Source organism: Cavia porcellus, unplaced genomic scaffold, assembly GCF_034190915.1.
Source record: "Cavia porcellus strain 051 isolate PalLab524CR breed Dunkin Hartley unplaced genomic scaffold, mCavPor4.1 scaffold_16, whole genome shotgun sequence".
Lineage (NCBI taxonomy): Eukaryota > Metazoa > Chordata > Mammalia > Rodentia > Caviidae > Cavia > Cavia porcellus.
The window spans coordinates 57,511,553-57,518,103 of record NW_026947499.1 but is presented as its reverse complement, the minus strand read 5'-3'; positions in this window follow the sequence as shown (position 1 = coordinate 57,518,103).

The window sequence follows — 6,551 nt, the reverse complement described above, 5'->3', positions numbered from 1 at the left end:
ATGTTGGAGAGGTTGTGGGGGAAAAAGGAACTCTTCCGCACTGTTGATGGGAGTGCAGACTGGGGCAACCACTGTGGGGGTCAGTCTGGAGGTTGCTCAAAAAACTGAAAATTGGAGGTCGCTGTAGGGAGCCAAGCGACAGCCCCATTGCTGCCTCCCTGCCTCTCTCTCTCCTATGGGCACAATGCATCTGCCTACATTAACCATAATCCTCTCCTGCTTATGTCACATACCTGGATGTGACGGTGACCCTGTTGTACTCATCCCCATAGCCTCTTCCTGTCCCACCAGCCGACCCTTTCCCTATAAAAGATGTAATCACTTCCGGAATAAACAGGGGGCTTGATCGGATTCTCTCAACTTGCTTCCATCTCTCTTTGTCTCCTCTATGTCTTTATTTAATCCCCGTTCTCCCTCCAGGTACACCCCACGGATTGATCAGCAGGCCGGATCAGGTCACATTTGACCCACCTATTCCATTTCTGGGCATATTTCAAGAAGAATTGAAAACATCATACCACAGTGATATTACATGCACCCATGTTTATAGCAGCACAATTTGTAATAGCTGAATCTTAGAAATAATCCAGATGCCCTTTTAACTGAGGAATGGATTAAACAATGTGGTATTTTTATATAACAGAGTACTACTCAGCTGTAAAGAAGGACCACATTGAGGCTTTTATGTGTAAAAGGATATAACTTGAGACCATACTCATAAGTGAAATAAATCAAACTCACATGTGTAAATACTGTAGTGTCTCCCTAGTGTAAGAAACTGAAAGAGTAAATAAGATACAAAATCTATAATAAATATGGTGAAAGGGTAATAAACTATTCAAAGAGGAAAAAATAACTCAGGTAGGGAAAAGAAGAAGGAAGAGAAGAAAAAAAAAGATAAATTTGTATATATACACTTAATCATTACTAAGATGATTGTGCTACTAATTCTGTTAGTGTTTGGAACAAAACAGTTAACATTCATAGGATTAGATCAATTCACGTATTTGTATCTGGTAATTCAAATAACACTTTTGAAGATAACTATGCAAAACAGCAAAATTTGTTATGTACCTACCACCTTGTTTTGAAAGCCTACATCGTTATTGTTTTGGATTCTTATTGTTATTAGTCTCTTTTGTTTAGTGTTTTTCTTATAATTTGTTTTGTTTTGTTTTTCCCTCTAATGCAAAAAGGATAGATATACATGTATAGGCTTATATATGGCTAGATCTTCTCCTAAAGAGATTACAAGAGTTGATTTTATTATGTGATAATATGGACAACTACATTGAAAAAAAAAGACATCATGGTAGCCATTACTGATTTCCTATCATCTTGTTTTGAAGTCCAATAATGATTTTAGTCTTTCTTTTGATTGGTTTTAATCTGTCTTCTGCTATTTGATTTCAATATGTGTTAAAGTATGGACAGCTAGCCGAGCATGATGGTGCATACCTATAATCCCAGCACTTGGGAGGCTGAGGCAGGAGGATCATTGTGAGTTTGAGACCAGCCTGGGATGCCAAGTGAGCTCAAGGCTAGCCTTGACTGCATAGCAAGACCCTGTTTCAAAAAAGGAGAAGAAGAAGAAGAAGAAGAAGAAGAAGAAGAAGGAGGAGGAGGAGGAGGAGGAGGAGGAGGAGGAGGAGAAGGAGAAGGAGAAGGAGAAGGAGACAGAAAGAAAGAAAGAAAGAAAGAAAGAAAGAAAGAAAGAAAGAAAGAGAGAGAGAGAGAGAGAGAGAGAAAGAAAGAAAGAAAGAAAGAAAGAAAGAAAGAAAGAAAGAAAGAAAGAAAGAAAAGCCATTATTGATTTCTTATTGTCTGGTTTGGAAGGCCTGTAAGGCTCTCATTCTTTTTATTGGTTTTATATTATTTTGTTTTGTATTAATTTATTGTATGTGAAGGTATGAACAACTATTTCAAAGAAAAAAAGAGACACTATGGTAACCACTGTTGATTTCCTGTTGTCTTATTTTGAAATTCTGTGTTACTTGCATTGTTTTGCTCTGATCTGCTTTGTTCTGTTCTGTTTTGTTTTGTTTAAAATAAAAAAAATTTAAAAAATAGAAAACACTGAATAATATATCATTGAGCTGTGTAGCTTTACGAAGGCAATGGACTATTGGTCACCATCATATTCTGAAATCTCATTAATGATTTTAAATCTTACGTGGTTCCAATCAAATACTACTTGATAATAAATAGGAATGAAGTATTTACATACATAACAATACGAATGAATCTCAAATATGCTGAGTGAAAGAAAACAAACTTTAAAAAGCAAATAATGTATGATTTCACCAATACAAAACCTAGAAAATGCCAAATAATCTAGACAGACAGAAAACAAATTAGTTACTTGGTAATGGAGGTAGAAGGAATTAGAAAGACTAGACATCCACATGCAAATGAGTAAAGTTGGGCCTTTACCTTACAACATACACAAAAATTAGTACAAAAATGGGCCAAAGACTTAAACACAACAGCTGAAACTATAAAACTCTTAAAAGAAAAAATAAGGCCAACTTTTCAGAGCATTGAACTTAGCAATGATTTCTTGGATACAACACCAAAAGTACAAACAATAAAAGAAAAAGTAGATAGACTACATCAAAATTAAAAACTATACTTTAAAGGACACAACAGCCAGACATGGCGGCACACACCTGTAATCCAGCACTTTGGAAGATTAAGGCAGGAAACTGCAAGTTTGATCTCAGCCAATTTTAGCAATTTGGCAGGACTATCTCAAAATAAAAAAATTTAAAAAGGAGTGGGAATGTACCTCAATAAAAAGGCCCTGGCTTCAATCCCCAGTGCTGTGAAAACAGAGTAAAAGGAACCATCTGGAAAGGGGAAAATATATGCAAATCATATATCGGATAAGATTTTTATATCCACCATATTTAAAGAAATTAAAGAATTCCTACAACCGAACAATCAAAAAAATGAATGATGTGATTTAAAAATGGGCAAAGACTGCTGAGCATGGTGGTGCATGCCTGTAATCCCAGCACTTGGGAGGTTGAAGCAAGAGGCTTGCCATGAGTTCTAGGCCAGCCTTGGCTACATATTGAGATCAAGGTCAGCCTGAACTCATACCAAGACCCTGTCTCAAAAAAGGGGGGGGGCAAAGAAAGCTAGAGGTGTAGCTCATAATAGTGTTTGCTTAGTGTGCATGAGGCCTTAGGTTTGATCACCAGAAAAACAAAGAGAGAGAGAGAGAGGAGGAGAAGGAGGGAGAGAGAGAAAGAGACAGAGGGAATCAGGACTAAAATAGACATACTTTCAAAGGAAATGTACAAATAACAAGCTCATGGAAAGATATCCAACCTTACTCATCATTAGGGAAATTCAAATTAATACCACAATGAGACAGCTATAAAACCAACAGAAACAGAAAGTAAGTATTGTTAAGCACACAGAGAAACCAGAACACTTAGTGAGAATGTAAGACAGCCACTATGGAGAACCACACGTAAGTTCCCCAAATGTTAAAAATATAATTAATGTGTAATTCAGCAACTCCAATTCTGGCTATCTACTCAGAAGAACTGAAAGCCAGGCCTTGCAGAGGTATTTTTTACACACATGCTCATAAGATTATTCACAATGCCCAAAACTAAAAGTAATCCAAGAGTCCACTGACAGGTGAGTAGATTAAGTGTGATCTATGTATTCAATGGAATTTTGTGCAGTCTCAAAAAGAGGAAAATGCTGAAATATGCTACGACATGGATGAAACTTGCAGAGCAATACAAAGCAGTCACAAAAAGACAAACATTGTATGATTCCATTCAAAGGAGAAACCAAACACATCAAACTCAGAGAAAGTAGAATGGTGGCTGCTAGGAGATAGACAGGAGTGAAAATTGGAAATTGCTTAATTTGTACATGAGGTGAAGAGCGCTATTAAGATGGGTGTATGCGTCATTGAAATGTGCACTTAAAATGGTTATGATAGTGAATTTTATGTTATATGAATTGTATCATAATTAATTCTTTAAAATTAATGGCCATCTTTCCACTTTGCCAGTATTTTAATCTGGAAATCCTTTGCCGACTTGCCAGTATCTCCATACAACACCCAAAAGATGAACACTGAATGGCCATGATCACAGGTTCACAAGTTTTTCTGTTCTTAAATGCTGAAGCAAGGTTAGGAGTTACACTGCCACCTGCCCTGTCCCCTCTGAATACAGCTATGTAAAAAGCAGCCTCTCTGGGCCAGCATTCCAACACAATGATCTCACCTCATCTTCCCCATCACACATTGATTATCAACAACCAATTAAACCTTCCTGTCTGCTGCTTGAGTTTTCTGACTCCACATATATGCACTGTCAAGGCTAGATACCCGATTCAGACTCTACACATCGGGTGCTTAATCCCAGTATTAAGTAACGTGTTACTCTCCCACACGTGTGAGTTAATCATTGCTGTTCCTCTACATTTCTGACATTACACACCGTCCAAGCTCATCGTTTTTGTTTTTGCTTTTGCTTTGGTACCTGGGATCGAACTCATAACATTGCACATGCCAGACAGGTGCTTGTGCCGCTGAGCATTCCAAGCCCATCTTTGATAAAGTAATTTTCCCCTAGCCTATGCTTCAGGCATCGTGTTTTCCAGTCACTACAGGCAGCCTATCCAACACCCAGTAGTGTGCCACCATCTTCCTCTCTGTCAGTGCTCTCTCCCATTTAGTGTATAAAAGATAGACGATCATTTTCCCAGCCCTCCACAGTCCTGGGATGAAATCAATCCTGGACATAGTGAATACAAGAATACTTAAAAATGATTCAGCTTCTTGGTAAAGAGAAGCACGAAGAGAACCTGCCCTTTTGGCCTGTGGATACAGTTATCTAAGGCTGTATCTGAGGATATACCGCTCTGGCAACCAGAAGGGATAGTAAAAACAAAAGCCACAAAGTTCGGAGAATACGGACAAACCTGGTTTTTGTTGTTTAAGGTGGAGTTTCACTATGCTGCCCAGGTTGGCCCCAGACTCCTGAATGCAAGCAATCCTCCTACCTCAGCCTCCCAGTCTGTCTCACAATGTCATTGTTGAACCAATGAATTAAACAACAAACCATACCTTGACTGCTAGGAGTGCAAAGGCCCTTTATATGGTTCTATGTATCTCTTTTCTGTTGCTGCTTGCAGCAAAACCTGCCTTCTAATACGAGCATTAACTCTCCTAGTGCTTTTTACAAACTTCTTGGAGATTATGTGACTCATCCTGCTTTTGCTATAAGAGCAACTTTGATTTTGTATCACTGTAGCTTTGCCTCTCTTTTCTATGTTTAAGTGATAACATTCACTAATTTTGGGTCAGAAAGCTTTGTGTTATAGTTTTTTTTTTAAGAAATTTTGCTACTTTACCCGAGAAGCCACTATATATTTTTCAAATGATGCAACAGCTTTGAAGCTACATGATTCCACTATGTGCCACAGATGGGTTAGAAGTGAATGCATAGCAGAACAAATAAGATCTAAGTTTTGCATAGTACAATATTTCCTAGATATATTTTTTGGCTTACAGTTACTCATCCTAACATTCATGCATTTCTTATCTCTAAGTGCACTGAACTCAATTTAAAAAGCCAATGCTGATTTTAATGACATTGTACTCAATTGCAGCTATTACAGTTATTACAAATTTAGTGCTTTTAAGTCACTGTTCCACTTCTACGATTTGGGGATACGACACAGCACAATAGCATCCACCAAAATGCAAATGTACCAAGTGAAAATAATAGTACACAAGGGGAGGTTGTGTGAAAACAACCTCTATTGCCTGAGTGTAAAACAAGAGTCCCAGTGCTGTCCTCCAGGTCTCTATGCAGTCTTTAGGAACACAATTACCACGGGAGTAACTCTTCCAATTACCAGTTTCAAATGTTTGAGATGATTGAAGATAAGATTGTTTCTTGCTTTTTTGTCCAAAAACTTACAACTTAGAAGATCATCGGTGATCACCTGAAGTTTGTGGAACACATTTTGACAAACATCATTCTAGGGCCAAATTCTCATAAAGTCTGACCGTCTGAGCACGCTTCAATACATCCTAGTATTGGTAAGAAATACGTGTGTACTGGTTCACTCTGGTGACCTTTCCAGGCAAAAGAGCAGACTCTGAGGATGGTCCCTTCTCTGTCCCTGTCCTTCCCCTCAGTTCCCCACACAGCTCCATAAGTTGCCAACAGCCGTAAGGACAGGGTGGATCAAGAGCTCAGGTTACCCTCATTGAGAGGTGATCATAACCCGCACTCTGGTTAACAGTCTTTTCCTGGATCCAAGCCTTGGGCTGGCCAGGGTCCACCATGATGTGGAGTCCCAATGCCCCTCACTGTCCATCACTCAGATCCAAAGAAGGCCTCAACCTTAGACATTTGACATAGTTTCTATTAACGTTACATACACCTTTTGTGCATATTTTATTAGTACAAATTTTTGAAATGCACTTTTTATAATCATGTCCTGGGAATTCTCATTTCCTACATTTGGAGCTTCAAAAAACAGAAGTGGCCTGGGCCTCTTTGGAC